We start from the raw sequence: 26,680 nt of genomic DNA on the forward strand, positions 1-26,680 counted from the left end.
TCCCCGTCTGAGGCTGGGGAAGGTGCAGGAGGGTTCTGCTGTTGGTTGCAGGGGGTACCAAGAGAAAGAGGTGAGAACAAGGACGGTTGTCACATGGGGCCCATTCCGTACCAGGGCTCTTGGGACTCCAGAGGGAAAAAGGAGTTGGGGATTCTAGAAGGAAGAAGAAGCTGGTGTCAGGAGGAACTGTGTGAGATTTAGCAAAAGCAGGGACACTTTGAGGCCCAGGTGAAAATGCAGCATGGCGCAGGGGAAACTTCTCTTCTCGCTCAGCTTGGGCACACAAACCCCCTGTAGGGCAGCTGGGGAGCAGAACCTCTCTGGGTGCAGAAGCTGGCATTGCCAACGGCAGCAGAGACTGAGGGGCAGCAGAGGGAAGACCAGGGCAAGTGCCATTTGGTGACTACAGACAGCTGGCTAGTTTGTGGCCCATGGGGGCTTTCTCTTTGTTAAGTCACAGAAATATTTGGAGAAGCTTTGTACAAGGCTGGAGGCCGCCTGTGAGCATGTGGGGGAGCAGGAACAGGAACTCAGAGTTATTGACATGAATGTGACAATTTTTACCCAGACTGGTGAGGCCTGGGAGAGAGGTTGTATTACATGTAAGCTCCAAGGGTGCCCCAGTTTCACTCTAGAGGGAAAAAAATACCCCGTAAAGGCCAGAGAATAGTTTGGTAAAATAAAGTTCCCTGAACAAACAAAAATCCAAAGGCAGGATGATTTAATTCAGTTTGAAAGGACTATAATGAATAATAAGGAGGAAATCCACTGTCCAGAGGGGATTCTCCTAAGAAAAGCCTTCAAAGCAAGAAGCTGGGAGTACTTTTCCCAGGAAGAGATGAAGGTGGACTCGAACATTTTCTAAAGTAATTAGAGTGCAGGTGACCTGCACCCCTGAACCATAGGCAATAGGACCAAAGACACCCATCTCATCTAGCATTAGGGCAGCCGATCCCACTAAACCCATGAGCTGTGGCCCAACTTGAAAAATTATCAGGAGCAGCCATATTGCAAATAATGGAAATACAGAACAGGCACTCAGCTGGGGAGTAAAAGCAAAAATACATACTGGAAGTTGTAAGATTATAAAACAGAAGGAGCTCCCTCTATCCCTCTCCCCATATTCTCCTCACTCTTGTCCAGGAGGAGATACAAACCTGATGGAACCAGACCCCAGAACACTGATTGGATTGTGTTTCCCAGAGACCTCATCCCTCTGTGTCAGGAGGGCATTATACCTGACTCAGCCCTTCTTGTCTTCCTCCCACGTGAAGTTTAACCAGGGGCTTCTCCCAGCATGGGGAGAAGTCTTACGTTTAATCTTTTCCTCCTCTTCTGCTTGGGGCATTTACTGCTCTTTTGATCTCCAATCTATGGTCCTAATAATGTACAGAAAATTAGTGTATGCAAGTACTTAATTATAAAAAGCAGTAAATCAAGATAAGGTTTGAGGCCACTACTGTTTTGGAGCATTAATATCCCCTTTGTGATTATCATTATGGCCCTTAACATACATAAACTGAAAGTCCCGAAATGGAATGTTTACTTCATGAGATGTTTCCAAATGAAAGAGAACAGAAAGATGGTCAGAAGGAATTCAGACACTCTGTTCCTTCGAGAGAAGGATAAGAGTCAAGACTTCTGTGTATCGTTGATACCCACTGATGCCTATTATTAATATGTTGATCCTGCAAAATCTCAAAGGCCTTCTGAATCGTTAAAGCTTGGAATGTGACTAGTTTATTTGTTTAGTGTTAAGTGTATTTCCTTGTATTTGAATTCTTTGTGAATTCGTAATCTGGCTGTGGTAACTGGGTTTTTTAATGATGGAATCTTCACTCCATGAGCCAACCAAGCCAGATAAACTTTGATTTTGACCCAGACCACCTGAGCTTTCATGTCCAGCAGCAAAGTCCTCCCTGTGCCTGAATTCCTCCGGCCCTATCACGCCATCCAAGGGTGGGTCCTCCTAACAGCCTTCATCAACATGTAGATTAAATGAGAGCAAAACCAGTTCCATGGACAGTGTGGATGTAAACCAAAGCCCTTTGGGAAAATCAGGACAACAGCACATGGGGTTCTCCAGGTGGGGTTCATGGCCCAGCTGCAGTGGACCTGTTACCTGTTCACAGCCAGTGTCTACCACATACTCGGGAGAAGAACAAGTCTACCCACCCCTCGTAGGAGTCCGTTATTTTACTTTTTAAACTTTTCCATTTAAAATAATTTGACTTCCAAAAGTTTGCAAACATAGTACAAAGAATTTCCATATACCCATCATCCAGATTCCCCAAATGTTAATATCTTACCTAACCACAGTACAAAGATCAAATCAGAAAAGTAACGTTGCTGCAAGACTTACTATCTACACTACAGACCTCATTCAAATTTCATCAGTTATCCCACTAATTGCCTTTTTCTGGTCCAGGATCTAATCAGAGGTCACACGTCACATTCAGCTGTCATGTTTCCTTAGTCTGGTGGAGCCCATGTTTGTCTCCTCAGTTTCTTGCTCTGTGGCCTCAAGGAAAGTGGACATTCCATCTGCCCAGGGCATCAACAGCAGGAGGAGGTCTGAATCGGTGCTGGGCAGGGCGAGTGCTGAAGCGAGAGAGACCTCATATCCAGTGGGTGGTCAGGATACCCTTCCCTGCAGTCATCAAAGAGAGGGTCAGTTTCCACTAACCGCTCCCACCGTTACACCATATGGCAGTAAAACCCAGTAAGGGACTCTCTATAGAGTGTGCCAAATCTGGGGAAAATCTTTAGGGTTTTCATTCTCCTGCCTTTCAGAGTCCTTACAGAATATATTATTACTTTTTTTGTCAAATAAATTGGATTTTCTACAGAGAAATTGCTCATCCTTTAGCAATTCTTTTTAACCAATAAAGATTGCTTTTTCTCCATGCTTTCCTCAATCATAATCAGAATACGGTGGTGTCAAAAAGTTATACTTGCTGTCCCCACTCATACACACACACATAATCTTCTGAATGCATATTAATAAGTTTTAGTTATTGTTAAAAGGCAACATGGCAGAGTATTTAAACACCACATTCTGGAACCAGACTGTCTGAGTTGAAAACCCAGCTCTGCCCCTTACTAGCTCTGTGACTTTGTGCCTCAGTTCTCATCAAATGGGGATAGTAATAGTGTAGATCAGGTAGTCAATTAGAAGGAATACATGTTTGCAAAGCATTTAAAACAGTTTCTGGGATATAGTTAACGCTATATGGGTGTTCGTTAAACACATGTTTTTTAAAAAAGAGGCCAAGGAGACTACTTTAACAAATTAGCACCCTTTGTAGTAACATGCTGTTAGATATAAATCTTCCTAAAATGGAAATGGATCACATCACTTACATCTTTAAGGCTCTTTGGTTGTTGGCAGTGGTCTAAACTGGCAGTTCCCACACGGCATCCATTGTACAGATGTGTGTTATGTGCACGTGTGTTCTGCATGCACATTTTTTCATTTGTTTTGGGGCCAACATTAAAAATGAGAGATTTCACAGAAAGTGAATTTCTGACATTTCTCAAAAATTCAGTCTTACCCACATAGAGGTTCTGTTCCCCCAGAACAACAACCTCAAGTGGAGCTCAAGAGAGGCAGATCCCCTTTACGGAGGGACTGGATAGTGCAGTCAGCCACAGTCCCTACCACTCCCTATAGTCTCCCTGACACTGAAGTGACAGTGACTTGCCATATATGATCCCATGTACACTATTGTTTTTCATAGAGCGAAGAAATAGTTCTCTTTACCTCTATCAAGAGTAGAACAGATAAAGAGTTTAAAGGGGCCACACGTAAAGAAAAACATGAGAATGCATAGTTCTTTTTAGTGACAAAATTTTTTCCTACATATTTTATAAGCAAATTATGTCAGATTTGAAAGAGTATAATCAAAGATGCCATTTCTCGTACTGGACAACTTCACTCTCTTGCTTCATTCACTGTGGCCTGGTCAGAGTAGGTATTCAAATTTGTGGCCCCTGATCCACAGAATAAAATACCAATATTTGGCATAGGATTTCAGGCCTTTCATGACCTCATCCCTGTGGCCCCTCTCCAGTTTACCTCCCCCCACACATATCCTATATTCAGCAATTTTGAACTGTTTTTGGTAATGTGACTCCATGCCTTTTATTTTTCACTGATGTGTTATAAAAGGAATATCTAGCTACAAAATAGAAATTTTTATCCTGGTGCTCAACCTTAAATCACCAGTATTCATCAGCCTTACGCATTCCAAAATACCCATGGAAAAAAAGAGACAATAACATTTGGTTTAATCACATAACCAAAGTCATTTTGATGATAAATCAAAGCTAGATCATCAAGAACAAAAGGTATCTACAAATCTTCAAGTATAATTCATCCTGACTACAATACAGTAAAAACACGCATAAGGAGTGCAAATACAATCCCATGTGCCACACAGCAATTTGATAAACTGACACAGACTATTATGAATTGGAAAATCCGTGTGACAGTATATATTTTGAATAGTATCAGTAACATGCTGACATTTCCTCCTGGAGGATCAGACTGTGTATATATTACCAGAATCATCTTAAGCCAAACAAAATTGATCCTGGTTTAGCAAAGATCTTTCCTTGGTGGAGAGTTCAGATAAGTGGAGAGGGTGCTGAAAAGAATTTTTTATTTAATGATATCTGTGGGAACAAGAGGATGATTACTAATGCTGTTATCCACATGTCGGGTCCTTCAGGCAATGGAAGAGGCCCCAGTTGAAGGAGGGGAGGGGCAGAGGAGGGGTTTTTCACCTAGCCCCTGGCAGCTTGGTGGTTTAGCAAAATAGCAGAGGATGAAATGAACAAAGCTTTGATAGGTCCTTGAAAGACATGAGACCTGGGAAAACTTCATTCAAATTCATGCAAGTATTGATGGACATATATCATTTTTAAGTTCTTCTTTTTTTCGAATGAGAAAACTGAGTCCCTGAGAGTTTGACTTGCCTGAAAACCAACAGCTAATAAGAGCTCTGATATTTGAACCCCAGGGGCCCTGATAACTAACCCACAATTGCTTCCTCAATTACCCTGCAGTAAAAGGAGACATTCAAAACTTCAGTGTTTTACTAATTTTTTGTCATCTCTTCAAACCTATTTCAATGCTTAAAGTCTCTGCTTCCTTCATCCTTGGATGACAAATGATACAGATATAACGTACATCTCACATATGTAAACAATTGCCACCATTTATTGGGCGGCTCCTACTGTATATATGATATCTCATTTAATTCTCACAATTCTATGAGGTAAATAGTACTATCCTCACTTTACAAGTAAGAAGACAGGTTTATGGTGGTAAAATAACCTGTCCATGGGACATCATAAGTGGTGAAGCCATCATTTCTCAGGTTCTCTGGCTCCAAAACCTATGCTCCTCACATGACACTGAGCTGTCTCTCCAGGTCAGAGCAAAATAATTATGACTCTTCACTGGCATGTACAGGCCAGGTTCTGGGCCAGATGCTTTACTCAGGCTCTCAGACAATCATTACCGCAATGATATGGGGCATACATTATTGCCTGTTCATGTATAGGGAACAGACCTCCTGAGAGAGGCTGACTTGTCAAACTCCAGAGTCTATATTTGAACAAGGGTCTGTGAGGGTCCAAAGCCCGGCTTCACCCTAGAAGGGCTCCCAGCCTTCGTGGAACATTCCAAATGTAGCAAGCAGGTCATCTAGACGAGTGGTTCTCTTTCAAACTTGACTACATTTAGAATCAGCTGCATTTAAAATTCCATTTCCCATATTGTTTAATGGGTACAGAATTTCTGTTTGGGCTGATGCAAAAGTTGTGGAAATTGATAATGGTTACACAACAATGTAAATATACTTAGTGCCACTGAATTGTACAATTAAAAATGGTTAAAATGGTAAATTTACATACAGCTTACCACAATAAAAAAAAAGAAAATCCATGTCCCAGGCCCTAATCCCTAGAATCACAGAGGTTGACTGCTAGATAACAGGATTTTTTGAAAGCTTTCCATTTGATTCCAATGTCCAGCCAACATCCAGCACTGTGACTTAGAACAGTATCCCTCAAACTTAAATGTGCCTATGAGTCACCTGGGGAATTTATAAAATGTAGCCTTAGATTCAGTAGGTCTGAGGTGGGACTTGTAATTCTGCATTTGTAACCAGCTCTCAGATGCTGCTGCTGCTGGTCCATGGCCCACACTTTGAGTAGCAAGGCTTCAGCCTGGCTGCACAGTTCATCACCTGGAGACCATTTATTTCCCCAGGTGTGCTGTGGAACTCCACTTCCCTGGGAAGCTAATAGTTTCATATGATTTAAAAACAATTCTATGGATAAATAAATTGGGGGAGAAACTGGGTTAAACAGAGCTAAGTCAGCATCTTCTAGGATGCTTTAGTACGCCACACATCTCGTGAATCTCCCAGAAGGAGATGGATGGCGCACAGCATCTCCCAGTCACGTCTGACCCAGAAACACTGTGCAGGACAGAGCAGAGCCGAGGTGGGTGGTGGCTGCTCTGTGGTTTCGTGCGCTGGGAGAAGCTGTCAGCATTGCTGAGAGCTGCAGGAGGATGCCCTGAAATTAGCTTCTGATGCAGATAGACACACCTTGGGACAGGGAGAGGGAGGTTGGCCTCACACCGACAGCCATGCAGGAGGCCGAGGGAAGCCAAGGCCTCCCCACGCCCTGGTGAGTGAACACCTCTGGGCCCGGCCCTCATTTTTACCCGCCTTGAGGTCTGTGGCTTTAAACATGCCTCTTGTACTGGAAGGGCTTCAGCTTCATCTGCACGAGGAGGAGGATGGATACTGCTCTGCGCTGTCCCTTTGCAGTGCTAACATCGAAGTGTGGGAGTGTCCAACAGCAGGGCTGTCAGCAAAACCACAATGCGGAGGTCAGGTGATGTCGGTGCATTCAGAAGACTTAGTAGTAGGTTTAGAACAGTGGGTTAATTTTAAACTGATCTAAAATCTTCAGAGAAAATATTTTAGTGCAGAGGTGGACGATGAAATTGAGGTGTCAATCTCTTGCTTTTCCCTCTGCCTCACTCCCAACCCCAAACCAAGTCCCGTTGGTCCTGCCTGGAATCCAGCTCTAGCATTCCTGCCCCAGTTCTGACCACCATTGTCTCTGGCCTGGAAAACTCCACCTGCTCCAGCCACTTCCCAAAACCTGAGCTATCCACATCCTGTCCAGAGTCCCCTTTTCAAAAGGCAAGTCTGTCCAAGTCTCTCCCAGGCTTAAACTTGCCAGCAGGCCCCGTGCCCTCAGGAAAAACTTGATCTTGGCCTGACTACAGGGCACAGCCTCAGTTCCTGGATGCTGGGCTCCATCTCCACGCAGTGTCATGCAGGTCGCCACATGGCCTGCCCTCTCACCGCCTGGATGACACTGCTGGTCCTTCCACTCAGCCTGCCCTTGCCTTCCCCACTACCTTACCTGGGTAACTCTACTCAGCCTCTAGATCTCAGCTTAGTCATCCTTTTCTTCCGAGTCCTTCCTGACCTTCCCCCTCCATCTGCATCCCTGAGCTCTAGTTACGGACCAGCCATGCTCCCACACTGTGGTGGCAGTCACCACCCTGTACTGCAGCCGCCAACACTCAACTCTTTCTCCCACTGGACTTGGAGATAGTAACTGAATCTCGTTCACAACTAAATCTCGAGCCCTGACCCCCCCGTGCCTGGAACAGAAAGGGTACTCAACGAAAGCTTACCAAATTGTTCGAATTCTGAGTTCTAAGACCCTGAGGAGGCATGATAAAGGATCTTACCTGAGGCTGGTTGGCTGCCTTCACTGGCTACTCGTCTGTCAACATCTGCCAGTGAGTCCCATAAGGAAAAGGAAGGGAAACTATGGTATCCAGGGCTTGGACGAGGCATCAGAGGGCCTGTGTTCTACCCACAGCCAGTTTCATCGTACATCCGATTGTGCCACTTCCATGCTCAAACACTGTCAGGGACAAAGCTCCCCAAATGATAAAGTCCATCCTCCTTCCCCTAGATCAGATCCCCACCCCCACCAATTTGGCACCTTACATTTTTGTAAACTTTGCCCACTATTCCCTTCATATACCCCACAGTCCAGCTAAAGAAATAACCTCTGTTTTCTCCGTACACATCCCAACAAATTCCTGGCCTTTGAGCCTTCCACTGCAATGCCTTCCCTTTCCCCCAGCTCACTCTGCAAAAGTCTAACCTTTTTTATTCCTCATCCCTGTTACCTACATACATGATCCTCTGGGATTCCCCCAGCCAGAAGGAGCAGCTCCTCCCTGCTTGCCTCTCTCACATGTGTCCCTTTCTATCTGCCTTATAGTTTTCTGTATATTTGTCCTGTCTCCTACTAGACCTGTGGTGGGAAAATGCTTTATCTGCTTCACAGCATGGAGCCTTGCACATGGCAGGCTCTAAGATATATATTGAATTAATTAATTAATTAGGTGAGCAAGCTAAATGGTAAGAGTATAGACTGTGAGAAGGGAGTAAATTACATAACGACCACAACTACAATCATGCCTTTTATTTGTGGAGACTTCATACCTTACACAGCGCCTTGACCAATATAAAGCCAGGCAAGTCTCATGAGTATGTTTAGGGCCAGCAGGGTAAATTCTGTTCTCCCGAATTTACAGGCTTGGAATAATTCTCTAGGAGGCTCAGTGACGTGCCCAAGGTCCCACAGCTGGCCAGGGTAGGACTGGGATTGGAATCAGATCTTCTAAATTCAAATATCACCCTGTTCCATTAAACCATGTTGCATAAATAATGACATTTTGGTCCACTCCTACCTTTTTAGTAAAAAAAAAAAAAAAAATCTGCAGGTATGCTTTTCGCAGTTTCTGATCCAAGCTAGCAGGAGGGCTCAAGGGAAGGAGGAGGCCTTCACTGCAGGGTCTCTTGGTCCAAGGAAGCCCAAGCACCATGGGCCGACTAAACCTTTCTTTCCTGCCGTTGGCACTGCCAGCCCTGGCCCTGGGCCCAGAAGCGTGCCAGCTGGGTAACTGTCCAACTCTGGACAGGATTATCCCTCCATCTCCCACTTCCCCCAAAGCCTGCCTAAGACAGGTTTTTGCACTGTCTGTTTTCCATTCCACTTACAAAAAAAAAAAAAAAGTTCTGTTTTTGCTTAATTTTAATCCTGCACATGAAGAAACACAGTTTGTTTTTGGTTTCTAACCAAAAAAGCTGTAGGAGTTTAAATCAGCTGAAACCTACTAGTAACCTAGCATTTCCTTCAATCGCTAATCCACTCTGCCCTGGCTTGTGTGCTGAGGCCCACAGGTCCAGCTCTCCTTCCGAGGTCCTTGTGAATTCCATTCAGACCCACCCGTCCCCACTCTCCTCCTAGAAAGCCTACTTCCCTCTGAAGCCGGTGGAGTGAGGCAACAACTGCCCATCTGGGAACCCACTGGGCCTCTGAGAAGCCCCAGGGGCTGGCCCTCTTTGGTATAAATGAACCCAGAAGTGCGTCCATCCCAGGGCCAGGGCCAGGGTAAGACAAGTGAGAGGCATCCTCCTTGGGCAAAATTTAAGGGGACACCAAAACAAAGTCAGTCATCAAGACATATAATACTTAAATGCAACATCAAAAAATCAAAATTAATGAAAAAATCCATGAGGAATAAAATATCAAACTTTGAAACAAAAACAGGAAAAGAAGTCCTGATTTTCCTTTTGCCTTAGGCTCCAATATGGCTCCACATGGCACTGATACTGTTCTTGTCTTTATTTAAAGCTTTAATATTTTGTTCAGTGTGAATCATTTTCATTAACTTAGTTCTTGAAATATTCAAATATTATTTATGTTGATTACTGTGGTTTTGGGTGCCCCCCTAAATCTTGTGCACAAGGCTAATGCCCCACTTGCCTCACCCTAATCGCCGCCCTAGGCCTTCCTATACAAGAGTCAAGTGGCTCGTGTTAGAAACGAGGCCACATCCCAGGTCAAGGCTCTGACAGTTACAGAAAACCTGCAAAGCCACCTCTTCCCACAGCTTACCCAGGAGCCCCTTCTATAGCGTTTCTGACCATGCTCATTTGGTCTCAAGGTCAATGGTTCTAAACCTTGGCTGCACATTAGAATCACCTGGGAAGTGTTTTAAAATCCTAATGCTCACTTAAACCAGAATCTCTGGGAATGGAACCTAGCATTAGCCCAATGACCAAGCATCTCAATTTGCCCAGAACAAAAGGGTTCCCTGGGACCTGAGACTTAGAGTGCTGGGACAGTCCCTGGAAAACTGGGACAGTTGGTCACCCTAGTTATTTCCTTCTCAGATGATCCCAATGTGCTGGATGATTGAGAACCACTGAACAGATACTCCTAATGACAAGTAGCTCACTACCTAAAGACAGTCGCTGTGAGTTCTCAGACCTTGGGCATGATCTTTTCCCACCAACCAAAACGTAGACTGTGATAGGAATGGCAGGAAACCACTGCAGACTGAAGCTCAGGAGAAAGCTGTGAGGAGCAGAAGCAAGGGAAACATAAAATCCAAGAACCAACCTAGTGTGAAGTCAAGTTTGGCAGCAAAATTACATGCTGTGAGGGAGAAAAGGGTATGTAAGTAGTAGAGACATTCCCACATCTTTGCAGTACTGAGCTAGCTCATGTCACACCTGGGGGTGGGTCAGGCAGGAATGCAGAAGGGAGAGGGAAGGAGAGTCAGCTTATAGATTAAATGTCATAAGCAAAACCCTGGGTCAATATCCACATCCAACTATTACTTGGCCACAAACTCCAATCATCCCCTTTTTACAGAAAACGCTGTCTTACTCTTCGACCTCATTGTCGTTTTCTGTGGTCTCAATCAGAGGGTTAATTGAATACAATGAAAGATATATTCAAGGAGACAGCAGTAAATTAAGTTAGGGGAAAACATTCCCACGGTTTTGATTTACTTCACAGGCAGAAGCAAAATATTGGACATGTTCTATTATTTCACTCTTGCCTGGAGGGTAAATGCAAGATAAACTTGCAGAAAATTCTAGAAAGGTTGCTATAATCCCTACCCATCTCTGGGATGATGTTTGCATTAGAGGGAATAAAAGGTTGCCTTTAAAATGCAAATGTGCCCTTGGTAAACCTCTCAAGAATCTACCGTGAGGCCAGTAGATCTCACCTTTTTCATTCTGGGACTTCTGAAAGGAATTGCAAAGGCGAGCGTTGGTTTTTATTTCTTAATGTTTTGAAAACCAACCTGCTTCCCCTGTGGCACAGGGATGTTTGCTGTACTGCTGACATCTACTGAGGGACTGTGAAATAGCATTGCTCCAAGTAAAGGAAATTCAAGCTCCTCCTGAGAAAGCTCTGTCTCCAACAGGTAATGTCATCTGTAGCACATCAGGGGCCTTTGAGCAAGCACTCATCGATTTCCATGAAAGGTCAGAATCCTGGAACACTTACCCAGGCAGCTTGTAAAAAGAGAACAGGGCTTCAGCCATTGTGGAGATAGTGGTTCTCAGGGATCTCTGCAAAGGGAAAGGAACCAAGCTAAGTGCTGAACACACACAGGTGCTGATACCAATTTTCACAGTTAGTCCTCATAACAGCCCTTCCAGGTTAGTATTCTTAACCCCATTGTTACGGATGTGAAAACTAAAATTCAAAAACATTGCGTGGCTTATCTAAAACTACACAGCTACCCAGTGGCAGACAGAAATGGACACTGGCTCCATCCGTTTGCCCTGGTCTGTACTTCCTGTCCCTTAAGAGATCCACTGTAGATCTAAACCAGACCCTAAAACTCCCAACTGTAGGAAATTTTTTTTTTTTTTTTTTTTTTTTTTGCAGTACGCGGCTCTCACTGTTGCGGGGCACAGGCTCCGGATGCGCAGGCTCAGCGGCCATGGCCCACGGGCCCAGCCGCTCCGCGGCATGTAGGATCTTCCCAGACCGGGGCACGAAGCCGTGTCCCCTGCATCGGCAGGCGGACTCTCAACCACTGCGCCACCAGGTATGCCCCCGTAGGAAATATTTTTGTTCCGCTTCATTCCCAGGAGATCTCTATGGATCTATAGAAGAAAGTGAGACAATAACCTAGCTACTTAAACTCTGTGGTGAAATCATTATAGGCTGCCCCTCCAAATTATTATTTTGTTAATGACAAAGATATGCCACTAAAAAATGACCTATACACAATAACCTTTGAGACAGTCTGAGTCAGATGGCAATTATATTTGGGATATTAAGGGATTGTAGGGGCCCATTTCCCCTTTACTCTCATTTCCTTCCCCCATGTGACATTTTTAGAGTCGCTTTTATTCGTTTTATCATTCACCATATACCTTACCCCACCTCTGAGTACCCTCTTTGGAAATAAGCTTATCCCTCTGCAGGTGGATCTCAAACAATCAGGCACATCTTTCCACACTTAGAGGCATCTGTTTGTAAACATTAGAAGCCGTCAGTCTAAATGCAAAACTGTTTTGGATATCTCGCATCCTGTTCAATTTTCTGGGGCATGATTGCTGAAATAAAAGGGGGAGGGGGTAAAGGGTTGACGGATTTTACTACTTTATTAAAAGTCATGGTATTGGGGGATTTTGTTGGTTGGCCTGCCAGTGGGACAGAGAGCAGCTGGGGTGAAAATACTTGTTTCTATAAATTGTGTTGGCAAGTTTTCTTCTGAAAAGTTGGGTTTCAAAAGACTATAGAGAGTAGATAGAGGGCTCAGTAAGGAGTTATTTTTTCATTTATTGGCATTAACTATTTTGGGAGTAACAGGTAATGCATGTACATCATCTGTGTTTCAAAAGATACAAAAGGCTCCGCAGTGAAAAGCAAGTCCTGCTCTGGGCCTAACCATCCGTCTTACCTTCCTGAATGCAATCTTGCCAGCTTTTGTATATCCTTCGAGATACATTCTATACTTAACACAGATACAGATATTCTTAATTTTGTCACCATATATAGCATGCTATGCACACTGTTTTCCACCTTGCTCTTTTCTCTGAACAATAGGTCTTGGAGATCCTTCCATCAATAGGTAGAATTTAAACAAATGGGGCAGGCCACTGTGACTCTGAGAGCACCCGGTAACTTTATAAGTCTTTATAACTTGATTGCCAAAATGAATGTTCATCCTGGGGATTAAAAGATCTTTTTCTCTTTTGAGGCACCACTAACCTTTGGCTGGAATGCTCTGGGATTTTTCTCATCCAAGGTTTCTAATTCTATCTTAATTTATTAGACTGGACAATGCATTTCTATTTAATTTTCTTCTTCAGTGAACTTAAGAGAACACCTGTGAATCAACCACTCAGTAATGAAGTTTAGTTCAAAGTAGAATTGTATGAGGTTTTTTCAATGTTATAAAAGCCTATGGCATTCTCTTGGGGGTAAAGCAGGTGCTATGGAAAGAGGATTGAGGAGGGGCACATGGGTGGCCATTCTGCAAATGTCCACACATCACTATATCCCTAAGGTTCTTAATGTCCAGGTTTTAGTTCCTCTCCACTAGTCTATGGGGTCCATGTTAGAAAGTTTTACTAACACTTTACAAATTTAAAAGAAAAAGAAAAATACATGAAATACATGTAAACGGAAATCAGCATTTCCAATTAGGGAAGCTGAGTCTCTATTCCATCCTGTGGTGATTTGTAAGTGGGGACGCTCAGCCCTGGACCCATGATCTAGTACTGCTCTTAACGCTAACTTGCTGTGACCTTAACCAGGTCCCAGAATGTCCAGGTCTGAGATGCTGATGGCTGCCAGGTCACCTTGCCTCAGTCCACCACATGTCCTCAGCCCGAGTTCTTCCACGGAAATGGCACCACCACCCTACATTTTCATCAACCTAAACTTTACTTTCATGAGCACATTTTTTTTTCCTTAAAGCTGCTGACGGTGACAGTGGGCATCACTCTGCATATGACCAGGTCATTTTTGCCCATTTGCAAACAGGCCTGGCCAAGTCTAGGGAGCAACTTGTCTTCCAAGCTTGGCATGAGCCGGCCTACTAGAAAATGGACTCTCGGGAAATAGACCTCAGCTTTTAAGTCCATTACAATCCAGAAAGGGTTGAAGACCCCTTCAAAATACAATTCACCGCTCTATTCACAAAGTCCTTCAATTGCTTTGGTTCCAAGAACACTAATTGGAGGAGGCAAATCCTGACCTCTCACCTTAACCTGCCAATGTTCCTATGTAACAGCACCCAATATGCTGGTTGTGGAGATTTGAAGTGAGCAGCAACCCTGCCCAGGGGGCCTCTGGGTTAAAAGCACACACAGTGTTTCTACCAAACAAAGTCAGATGTCCTTGGAAGGATGTCAAAATATATTGCATAATCCCCAAAATACTCTCCCAAAGATGCACCCAGGGAAAGTTTCAGACAGGCCTATGTTCCATGAAGATCAGGGCAGCTCAGATTAATATCAACATTTCATAGAGTCTAATAACAAAATGCTTTACACACACAGAAAAAAAATGTTGTCTATCAAAAGTACATGAAACAAAGACTTGCGAATATTGAGACCAGATGTCGGAAATACTGGAGAAGGCATTTACTTTCGGCATACCCGGTGAGATATAGAAAAACGTATGCAATATCAAGCTTTCACTGAGTTTTTTCTCAAACAGTGACCAGTAACAAAGCAATTTGTGCTTAAAAATTTAATCCCCAACGGGAGGTGTTTTTTTTTTTTTCAGTCCTTGTCAGGAAGCCCTTTTAACATTAAGCCATAATAGCTCAATAAATAAACAAAGCCACCTTTCATTGTCCAGTGTTCCAAATGTCAGGTGCTAGGGGAAGGGCAAATAGTTCACCTTCTCTCAAGTACCCATAGATTTAAATTATAATTAATCCCCTGGTGACAACCCCAAGGGTGGTGGAAATGTAAGCAGGGCAGTCCCTGGAGAGGTGTTTCTGTCTCCCTTAAAGAAAGATTCCATTAAGAGAGGGTAACCAGAGTTGAGCGCTTGGGACTTAACTCTGGGGAGTCGATTGCCTTCCCCGCTAACCATCAGGAGGGCAAAGGGGAGAAGGGGTCTGGGGCAGAGGGACCCTCACAAATGCCAAAGCAATACTGGGCAAAGCGGCTCAGCCCACAGAGAAGCTCTGGGACCACTGACACCACCACGCCCTGAAGCCACCCCAGGCCAGCCCAGAGAGATGACAGGCCAAAGCAAAGGCCTGTCAGCGGGGGAGCTTGGAGCCCTAAGTTTCCAATTTCCTGGCTATTGTCAGTTTGTGTAGTGGACTCCATATTGTCTACACTTAAGAGACTTTTAATTTCCTTTCTTAATAATAAAAATCTGTGGTGGTTATAAAATGTGAATTTATCGACCTCTGGGACTAGGGCTGAGAGCAGCGTGAACGGACCGCGGGTTAGGGAGGAAGAAGGGGATGCGAAGAACCTCTGCCTTCCTTTTGCCGAAATGTCTTCAGCACCCCCTGGGCCCCTTCCTCCCTTGCTCTGGCTGATCTCAGGAACAGAGCTGTCAGAGGAGGAGCCGTGCTCCCCTTAGCACCCCAGGCCACTTCAACACTCGCTGAGGCTGACTAGAGACCAAACAAGAAGGAAATAGTCTGTTCCTGGGAGGAAGATCCTGGGAGGCTTGCTGAGCAGTTTATCCAGCAGACAGACTCTCATCTGGAGCAGGGTCGCCAAACTATAGCCCGCTGCCAAATCGGGCCCAGCCCCTGCTCTTATCAAGAAAGTTTTATCTGAACACAACCACCTATTGGCTCTGGCTGCTTTCTCAGGACAACAACAGAGCTGAGGGTTTGAGGGTTGAGCTGTAGGCACATGGCCCACAATGCCTAAAATGGGTGGTATTTGATGCTATACCAGAAAGGGTTGTCAGCCCCTGATCCGAGAGGGTGCAAATGGCAGCTAGGAGGTTGTTCCCTAATCCATGCAGGAGGTGACTGTGTTTTCATGTTAAATGCTGCCCATTTTAACCTGCTTGTTTGAGGGAAGGGTAGTATATTTAGGGGGAGTCTACAAAGAACTGTTTTTAAGGGCCTTTCTTATATCTGTGATCCAGGCCCAGGTGACAGAAGTCCCCAGAAGCTGGGGACATTACCTGCAGCTTCAGGGAACTGAGCTGGGTCTCATAGATGGGCAGGAGCGGCATAACCGGAGAAGCCTGGTGTCTCAGGTAGGGGTGTCATCATGGGAAACAGAGACCAAGTCCCCAAGGTCCATGAGGAGGCCTCTGCAGAGCAAAGGGCCCTTATGACTTGGAAGCAGTAGAAAGGAGTAATAATAACAGCTACCACTCAGTGCTTGCTGTAATTTTTGCCTATATTAACTCATTCTCTCCTTATAACTCTATAAGATAAGTATTATTATTATCCCTATTTTACAGATGAGGAAACTGAGACATGGGAAGGTTAAGCAGTTTGCCAGAGGTCCACAGCAATTAACTGGCAGAACTGAAATTCCAGTCCAGTGAGCATGATTCTAGAGCCCACACACCAATCACTGTGTCGAAATCAGGCTACAGGGAAAGGATGGGGCCCCAGGGTGGACTTCTTTTTCTTGAGAATTGGTATAACTGGTGACATTCATAGTTTGGGGAAATTAGCTGGTGATGGAGAGAAATTCACAATTAAGGAGACAGAGAGAAGGCGGTTACAGTACTCTGGGTGTGAATGATGTGGGATTGAACCAAGAGGATGGCAGTAGGAATGGGGAGGAAAGTCAAGGCCAGCCAAGACTGAGAGGCTCCTCACAAAGAAACATCAGTTGAATATTTCCGTGCAGAGCATCCTGCACACCTCTCTCTTCTAGTGATTGCCTGGAACTGTTGATGCATCTCTCCCTTCCCTGGACTGAGTGCCTTAAGATCTCTCGGTGACTTTTATTCATCCCTCTACCTCAAGCTTAAGCGTGCTGCCTGTCACACAACAGGCATTTAATAGACTTTTGATAACTAACTCCAAAGTTTCTAGTCAGAAACTTTAGAAAGTCTGGCAGGAGCCCCGACTGAAATGGACACATGGTGAGGCACCTGCACATCTTGAATGGGGTGAGCAGGTAGAGAGGTGCGCTTTGGACACACTGAGGCTGGGGGGCTTCAGGGTGTGAGTGGAGATGTCCTGTCAGCAATTGGAAATGCAGTCTGGGGCACAGGAAAGGGTCATGGCTGGAAAGGTTGACTTGCACGTCATCTGCAAAGAGGTGCTAATGAAAGCATGAGAATGGATGAGCCGGTAAAGAAGGGCATGGCGAAGAGAAGGGCAGGGACTGAAAGCAGCCATTGTTGGAGGGCGAGGGGAAGGAGAGGCGCCCACGGAGGAGCAGCCCTGGAGGTAAGAGGAGAAGAGCAAGGTCAGGTTGTGGGGCGTCCCTTTCTTTGGGAGCTGACAGACATACTTGTCAGTTGGCACAGGAACTCCCCCAGCCAGCGGGGCCCCAAGCTTCCCACCCTGAGATCTTTCTGCAAAAAAAAAGTGTCCCTTAGGGAATAACAACAATGTCCACTTGAGGACAAACTCTGGTAGCCTCGTTGTAATTTCAGGGGGCTAAGCAATGTCCCCTTGCCTGAGGTTGCCTACAATCCCTCCATCGATTCCTTACCTTAAGGCTCGGGTTCCAGTTCAAAAAGGTCACCTCCCAGGAAGAACACTTTCAGTTGGTCACTCCTGGGGGTGAGTGAAGGCTCTGCAAGTAGGTTTTGATAGCATGCCCAAGGGCAAGTGACAGGTCACTGGGCTTGCGAAGGCACACCTTGAAGAAGAGGTGAAACAAGCAACAGAGCAGACAGATGCTGCACATCTCATCGTTCTTCCAAAGCACCATCATGCCACGGCTTTCCAGCCCTTTCTTATTGTTTATTTATTGACTGGTCAACATGGCGACAACAGACAAGCAACCTAGCAGTAATAATTCAAAATGCCAAATCAACAGCCTACATGTGGTTAAGCCTTTTTACCTCATCTGTGTCATGGGGAACGCGGCCTTGGGCAGAGGCAAGACTGTACACACACACCCAGTGCCTTCAGTGTGCACTGCTCAGTGCTAGGAGTTATAGGAAGATAAACAGCTGGGCAAGTGCTTGCAGAGCTGAGCCTTCAGATGGAGAGGCAAGATCTTTGAAGTGTTGCCAGAGAATCAGGGAGGTGAGGTCGTGGAGATCACGGCAGAGACAGCACCATTCAAGCCAGGCCCTGGAGGCTGCAGGGGTCTTTGGCAGGGGGGCACGGACCTCTGGCTGGCGGTGCAAGGGTAGAGAGCAGTCTGGGGTGACTGAGGGGGAGAGGACAGGTGACTGCAGGGGGCTGGCTGGGCCCCAACCGTGGAAGGACTTGAATGTCAGACAAAGAGATAAAGCTTTGAATGGGGCAGAACTTGAGCACCAGAAATGGCAAGAAGTGCCTGGGCCCCCAGCAGAAGCCACATGGAACAGAAAAGAAAGAATGTGAAACAGAATTCAGCCCCAGCTCTGCACCTGGCAAACTCTGGGATCTGGCCATGCTCCTTAGCCTGGGTAAGCCTCGGTTTCCTCATCTATAAAATCAGGATAATTATAGCACTGATTTCAAAAGTTGATAAGACGAGTGAGTGAGATAATATATATCAAGTGCTCAGCATAGTGCTTCTCACATACTGAAAGTTCTATCAGTGTTATGTGAAGTTTTGAAACTACTGTTTGTTAGTAGGAATATTAGGGAGATGGAGCTTCCCTAGGAGCTGAGCCCGTTGGGCCCTACCTGAAGGTTACAGACTGACAGACCATATTAAGAATCTGCCAGGCAAAGACAATTCTTGCTCTGCCCTTCGTACCGTGCAGCTGGGCTGATCCACTTGGCAAGTGGCTCTGTACAGACAAGGACCATAGCCTGAGTGTAATGGGGACCCACAGCAGAGAGGCGTCATGTAGGAATAGGGAGAAATGGTCCAAACTTCCAGCAGCTGGGGGCGGGGTGGAGCTAGGCAGGGAGTGAGCATCATGGGAAGGGCAGTGCATGTAGCTGGTAGAATAGAAGGGAAACTTCTGGACACCTTCAAGGCTGTGATCTATTAGCTACTCTGTATCCTGCCTAACTGGAAGCTCCTTGAGGACAGGAACCAGCTCTGCTCACTCCCTGCGGCATCCCCAGACTAGGCGCCCAGCCAGAGCTCCGGGAACCTTCAGGGGAGGGCTTTGGTGAATGTCACCACCGTCTCCCTGCCTTTCCAGCTCTGGCTGCCAAGGATGGCTCAGGCCTCCTTCGTGGTCACATACTCTGGCCACAAGCAGCGTTATACGGTGGCATTAAGTCAAGATCCAGGGGTCTCCATACTCTGGCCTAAGGCATTTGGATGTGGAGATGCAGGGGAAAGTGTTGAGGCACTGTCACACCTGGTCACTTGCACCCAAATGTTGTTAATCACACTAATACGAAGAGCCAATATTTCCTGTGCCCCTAAGAGTGCTGGTCACTGCACTAAGTGCTTTGTATGCATCATATTATTTCATCTTCACAAAACCCATCTTACAAGTTAGAAGACTGAGATACAGAAAGACTGAGTAACTTGCCCAAGTTCCTACAGCCAGCCAGTACCCATCTGGGACTTCTGATCTAGGAGCCCATGCTCTCTGGGGGCAGGACCCTGGGCCCATGGGAAGCGGGTCAGCAAGGGGCACTGCTGGGACAGACAGGCAGGCCGGGGGTGGGTGACCTTTGTGGCATCTGTGCTTTACCCGAGAAGGCAGGGGACACGGGGACACAGTGAGTAGTAACCCCAGGGCCTCCCTGCTCAGATTGCTTCCTCACAGTTTTGCTCCAGTCCTGTTCTGGAAGTTGGCACCTCTCGGAGAGGTTTGGGGGCTGTAGGGGGCAAACAAAGGGTCTTGCAGGTCCACCTCCTTTCACTGGAGTTTTTCTCAGTATTAGAAAAACTTAGGGCTAACATTTAAACGTTAAATCCCCAAGGGCAATTTTCAAGCTTTAAAAAACTGTATTTGGGGCTTCCCTGGTGGCGCAATGGTTGAGAGTCTGCCTGCCGATGCAGGGGACACGGGTTCGTGCCCCGGTCTGGGAATATCCCACATGCCACGGAGCGGCTGGGCCCGTGAGCCATGGCCGCTGGGCATGCGCGTGCGGAGCCTGTGCTCCGCAACGGGAGAGGCCACAGCAGTGAGAGGCCCGCGTTCCGCAAAAAAAACAAAAACAAACAAACAAAAAAAGCTGTATTTGGCCTTTAGTGGCAGAGTTCTAAAAATGGAACTTAAAATGCATTCTGTCTACAGAGGAGCTGGGAGCACCCAGGCCAGGGATGACAAAAAACAACTATTTGTAAAACTCTACCCCTATTATTCTATCCTGCATCTCCCCCTCTTTTCCCTTTGGCTGTCAGCAATGCATGTAAGACAACTGGGGAACAAGACATTCTGTTGACTAGAGTTATCTGTTCTATCTCTGCTCCCTGTGAATATGGGAATATCATGATTGAAGGGTTAATCTCAGAGGAAAAATAGCCACCCCAGTGACAGTTAATATGAAAATCTACAGTTAAGGCCATTTCCAAAATGTCCTATGATTCAGGATGGAAAAGAAAATGGTTCAAGTACACTTGATGTCCATCTATGTGACGCTTTCTTTTCCTCCCTTAAGACGAGAATATATTTCAGTCTTCAACTTTAGCATCAAAAACACTACAGAGTCCTCTCCTGGACTACATTTGGCCTTTGCTTCTGCCTGTCAGATTCCCCCCCTCACACCCCACCTCCCTGCACTTCACATATAATTCTTGGTGTTATAGGAAATGACATCAATATGGAGGTAAACATACATATGCTTTCAATATGTCATCGATCCATGTTACATTTGGGGAGCATTTAGCAGGAAGAACAACAAAATTGGAACCTTGAATTCTGGAGAAATTTAAACTGTGGCAACATTGCAACTTGGGGCTCACTAAGCCACATACATGAACCATCCCTAAACTGACCTTCAGAGTAGAGCTCGGGGGTCTGCAAGTCCAGATGAGGGGTTGAGGACCCTGATCAGAGCGCTTCTCACCCAGACACGAAGGAAACACTACAAGAAGCACAGGCGCATGCGTCTCTGCCTCAAAGAACCCGAGATTCCCTCTCGCTACTGCAATTCTTAGAGAATTAGGCTCTTTTTTTCCTCATTAGACTTGATAGTAGGAAAACGAGGATCTGACTGGAAAACGTATCAGTTTATATTTTACTTAGTGTTTCCTTCAAAGACAGTAGAAGGGAGACACCCTGAGAGCATTTCAGTTTTGCAAAATGCCCAAAGAAATTGTACAAACATTTTTTTCCCTTTGTTTCTGGCTGGAATTCTGTCAACTCTGTGAGTGAACGTGGATTATCACAGACTAACTAGGGAAGTTGGTGGTTAATATCTTTGGGCTGATAATTAAGCTAGTCCCCACCAAGGAGATAAAGTTTGTTTCTGATGAAATCTTTGAAATCGTGGGGTCTCTGAGGGAAAATAACAGAGCTATTCCTGATCAAAAGATTGGGAACCACTGGGTGAGCCAGCAACAGTCTGGCCAGGGTCCAGCCCCTAATGTGGAGTAAATAAGGATTTTTCACGCCTTTCAGATGAACGTTTGTTTTAATTTTTCAAGTATATTCCATTTCCCTGAAACCTTGCTCAAAGATTGTGCATAGCATGGCTTGTTGTTTTGCAATCTGGGTGCTGGAAAGAATCACAGAAGTAGATTTGGAAGTAAAAGATATTAAAGTGAATTGCCTTTTGTTTTGACAGATGTTTTATACAGTATTTTGTCTGTTAAGAACAAGATGTTCCAATAAATATTGGATAAGTGGGAGAGAAAATTTACTACAAGGCCATAAATCAATTGGCAAGAGGTCATAAACTGCAAGATTGGTGCGCAAAGCATTTATTAGATTATCAGAATCTAAGATTGATCTGTAGCTTTATCTACTTTCCCCTATCCGTCATTTTTATGGGACATGAAAAAGAGTTATAAAGGACAAATTGCATTTTAAAAATTATAATACAGGTTTTAGACAAAGCATTGCCAGATTATGGAACTAGATTAAAATACGTGATAAATCAAGAAAGGTCTCCAAAATAGAAATATTTTTGTCACTTGGTAGGAGTTAAGTGCCAGTTTAGTAGGGAATGAAATATGAAGATAAGAGAAATCATGGAAGTTTTAACATACAGAGGGGTCTAGAGATTGTCTCATCTGATCCCCATCACCTTGCAAACAAAGAAACAAAGATCCACGAGGTTAAGTGACTTCTGGGATAACACAGCTGGTTAGTAGCCTCCAAGACCTTTTTTCTGCTACAGATAATGCAGAAAGTTTTGTGATTGATTTTTTCTTTTTGGAAGATTCTATTTTATTAACAGTATATAAATTTAAGTTAGGATACTTAACACACCATGAACTCCTGAGGACAGGAACTGATTCTCATTTTTACTACATATTTCCTAAATATTTGCCTGTAGATCTCAAAGTTTGGGGGACTCTTCTGCATACCTAGACTGTGTGTTTTGCTCTCACAATGTGCTGGTGGCCCCACAGACCCAACCACAGGCCTGGTCCCAGCCTCCACATGTAGTGGATGAGGCAAGGGAGACACACATCTAGCAGCTGGGGTTGGGAAACGCACTCTGTTACTTGGGTGATCCGAGGCCTGTTTTCTTTTGGGGCCAGGCAGTAAGTGCTTCTTCCTTCCCCAAGAGGTAGGGCCAGACTAGGGGGGAGGCAAGTGAGGCTGAGGCACTGTGGTGTACAATTTAAGGAGGCACTCACTCTCAGGGTCATGCCAGTTCAGGGGCAGTACTTGCAAGACCCTGAGAGTGAGTGCCTCCTTAAACTGTATGCCCTAGAGCCTGGCTCTCAGGGAAGAGATTTGCCAAAGCAAAGACAGCTGGAAGCCTAAAGGAGGAGGGGGCTAGGAGGACTGCAACTGCCCAGCTTCCTAAGTGCCTCTGTGCCTGCTACCACACCCAAGAGACATAAGTGCTGAGGGGACTGGAATGTGAACAAGACAAGGGCTCCGGCCTGAAGATGCTTTCAAGGACAAATCGAGGAAACAGACGTGCAACGTCTCACAACACACAGAATGAACTCATAAATTCATCTGTTCGTTGGTCTCAAACAAAATGCTGTGGAGTCACAGAGGAAAACGTGAGGAAGAGAAACTGGAAGAAGTCATTGAGAAATATGAGTGTGGTATTTATAAAAGGAGGACGAGATGAGATGGGTGTGTGAGGTTCTGTCCAGCCGCTGAGTTCTACTATGGCAGGTGAGGTGGGGAGGGGTGGGCTGGCAATGCCAAGGGAGCCTGGGGGACAGAGAAGGCTTGAAGGCTGCCTGCTTCCAGACAGAAGGTTCTACCAACACTGAGTGTTCTGTAAATGAGCTCTAAAGGGTTGCCAGATGAAATGCAGGATCTTCCATTAAATTTGAATTTCAAAGAATCAACAAATAACTTATTAGTATAAGTATGCCACAAACATGAAACATTAGGCTAAAAAATTTTGTTGTTTATCTGAAATTCAAATTTAACTGGGTGTCCTGGGTTTTTTTATTTGCTAAACGTGGCAACCGTATCTGAATGGAGCTGGTGACAAAGTGAACGGGGAGGAAGGGATGGAGGGTAATGAAGGCAGGGACCTGAGGAGCTTTATAGGGAGGTCCAGACTGTCCCACTGCAGGGAAATCCTCTGCTCTAAAAGGAAAGTGGTAGAAAGAATTCTGGAGCTGGAGGAGAATTCAGAACAGTGGTTCTCAATCCAGGACGCACATTAGAATGTCCCGGGAGAGCTCTTAAAAACCATCAGTGCCTGAGTCCATCCTCAGAGACTCTGATTTAATTGGTTTCAGTGTGGCCTAGGTATTAACATTTTTTAAAGCTCCCTGGGTGGTTCTAATGTCAAACAGAGTTGAGAACCACTGCTTTGGAGACTACTATGTCCTGTCCTCTGAGGCAGAGGGTCAGACAGAGCTGGCTTTAAGATCCAACTCTATCACTTCCTGGCTATGACCTAAACTACGCCTGTTTCACCCTGTGTAAGGCAGGGATAATAACTCTTTGTACATTGTAAGGTTATTGTATAGACTGCTGCGACTTCCAGTTAAACATTGCAGTTTGAGTGCATGCATTTAAATCCATTCTATTCTGAAGCCTGACTGAAATGGTAGCATAACAGTAAAAACTATACCAACCCACGCAGCCACTCACCTACTAGAGTAGGGAAAGCTGGTTTGTAACTCTCTGTAGATGGGGAGAAACCAATAAAAAGCAAGCCAAGGGACTTCCTTGGTGACACAGTGGTTGAGAATCAGCCTGCCAATGCAGGGGACACGGGTTTGAGTCCTGGTCCGGGAAGATCCCACATGCTGTGGAGCAACTAAGCCTGTGCGCCACAACTACTGAGCCTGCACTCTAGAGCCACGTGCCACAACTACTGAGCCCGCGCGTCTAGAACCCGTGCTCCACAACAAGAGAAGCCACCGCAATGAGAAGCCTGCGCACCGCAATGAAGAGTAGCCCCCACTTGCCACAACTAGAGAAAGGCAGCGCACAGCAAAGAAGACCCAACACGGCCAAAAATAAATAACAAATAAATAAATAAATTTAAGGGGGAAAAAAAAAAGCAAGCCAATTTACACCACCAAACCCCAGAAAGTTTCAGAAATGGAGGTAGCAGGATTCTCTGCAAGTCAGTCTGAGAGCTGGGCTAAAAACCGGAGGACTCAATAATGGTGTGCAGAGCGGGTAGACAGACCCCCAGACTCCTTCCTCCAACCCTTGCATGTGGTGGTCACCCCTCTAGAGAGAGAAACCAGAGAGGGATAGACTCAAAGACACTCGGTGTGCACTGAAGGACACTCGTGGATGCACAGTGAAAGTGGGGGGAGGCAATTAATTAAAAATAAGGCGATGGAGTGAAAGATGGCAGCTTGAGCAGTGAGAGTCCAGTACTCTCCCCTGAATACTGGCAGCCAGGGGCACACCCCAAAGGCAGGAGACTTTCGAAAGAACTTGGCCAGCATGAGAGAATGATAGACAAATGCTGACATTTAGAGATCTCCCAAAGAAAGGCTGGGTGTCCCCATCGCTCTAGGCCCACATGCAGATCCTCCCCTCAGCTTTTTAGTAACTCACTAGAAAACCGAGATCAGAAGAGAGTCTCTAACATGATAAATCAAAAGCCAAATAGGGGGAAAAATAGACACTTGAAAGAAACAGATAATTCAAGGAGCAGAATAAAATAAAAAAGAAAACTGTAATGAACATGAATAAGAACATAACAATTCTCCAAGAGATCCAATATCTAATAGTTCTACAATGAAGATTTCCCAGAAACCAAGAAATACTTTTCTGTATTGAACAAATCCAACCAGTAGCAACCCTTCCCATACCTCCACAAAAAAAAACAAAGGTGGTGGGGGGGATGTCCAAACTCATCATTATGGAATTTCAATATCCTAGGGATTTTAAGTAGCCTAAATGTTGAGAGAAGAAGAGAGAGAGAGAGCAAGAGTGAAAAGTCATATACAAAGAATTTGGGATCAGAATGAAACTAAAAAGCAGTAGAGGGCTTCACTGGTGGTGCAGTGGTTGAGAGTTCGCCTGCCGATGTAAGGGACATGGGTTCATGCCCCGATCAGGGAAGATCCCACATGCCATGGAGCAGCTGAGCCCATGAACCGTGGCCGCTGAGCCTGCGCGTCCGGAGCCTGTGCTCCGCAACGGGAGAGGCCACAGCAGTGAGAGGCCCACGTACAGAAAAAAAAAAAAAAAAAGAAAGAAAAAACAGTAGAGTCATTAATGCCTTCAAAACCTAAGGGAAAATGATTTCCTGCTTAGAATTCTATACCCAGCCAAACTATGAATGAAGAGTGTGTGCTTTGTGACCACCTAGAGGGACGGGATAGGGAGGGTAGGAGGGAGACGCAAGAGGGAGGGGATATGAGGGTATATGTATATGTATAGCTGATTCACTTTGTTATACAGCAGCAACTAACACAACAGTGTAAAGCAATTATACTCCAATAAAGATGCTAAAAAAAAAAAGTGAGAGTAGAATAAAACCATCAGACTTGAAAGGTATCAAAGCCTGCCTTTCTGCCTCTTCCATATTGGATGGAATATGAGTTATCAAAGCTTGAGAAAAAAACAGGAAAGACAAAGACATGGGATCCAGAAAACAGATTACATACAAGAGTGAGTTAAAGGGAATTCCAGGATGAGAGAGAAGGGAAGGCTCAGGATGACAGGTTGTGGCAGACCAAGAGACAAGTCAGTCCACAGTGGAGCAGGACAGGGGGCTCTAGCAGGGAAGGCTCCAAGTGAAAGCGAACTGAAGTTTATTTGATTTGTTTGACAATATAGAGAGGAGCTTAATGCTTCTGTTGGAAAGTTTGAGACTTCCTTTTCTAGGCACAACTAGGAAGTCAAGCAAACAAAGTGAGTATGAATTCCAAAGCAAATTCAAGTCATATAACAAAGGGCATGGAATCTTAGAATACTTTGGAAGTATTGTCGATAGAAAATACTGTTTACATTCATTAAAATGTAAACACTGAATATTTAAACAAAAATTGGGAGGATGAGAGGAGCACAATGTGAGAGCATGGACGGGTATAGGAGCTAAACCACACCTTTAATCACTAGATAGTGTGTATTTTAAAAATTAAACAATAACATCATAAGCATCCTATTTAGAAATCTGGAGAGAAATAACTGAGAAGCAACTAAAGTA

General features: G+C 45.1%; 1 long non-coding RNA gene across 1 annotated transcript in view; it reads left to right on the forward strand.

Moving 5' to 3' along the window:
- LOC307182122 overlaps positions 1-26,680 on the forward strand; it is a 229,442-nt gene that overhangs the window by 175,501 nt on the left and 27,261 nt on the right. Inside the window, exon 3 of the long non-coding RNA XR_013827125.1 lies at positions 11,812-11,974. This is a non-coding gene — a long non-coding RNA (uncharacterized lncRNA). The remainder of the gene's footprint in view (positions 1-11,811; positions 11,975-26,680) is intronic.

This window comes from Stenella coeruleoalba (assembly GCF_951394435.1).
Source record: "Stenella coeruleoalba genome assembly, chromosome: 2".
Classification (NCBI taxonomy): domain Eukaryota; kingdom Metazoa; phylum Chordata; class Mammalia; order Artiodactyla; family Delphinidae; genus Stenella; species Stenella coeruleoalba.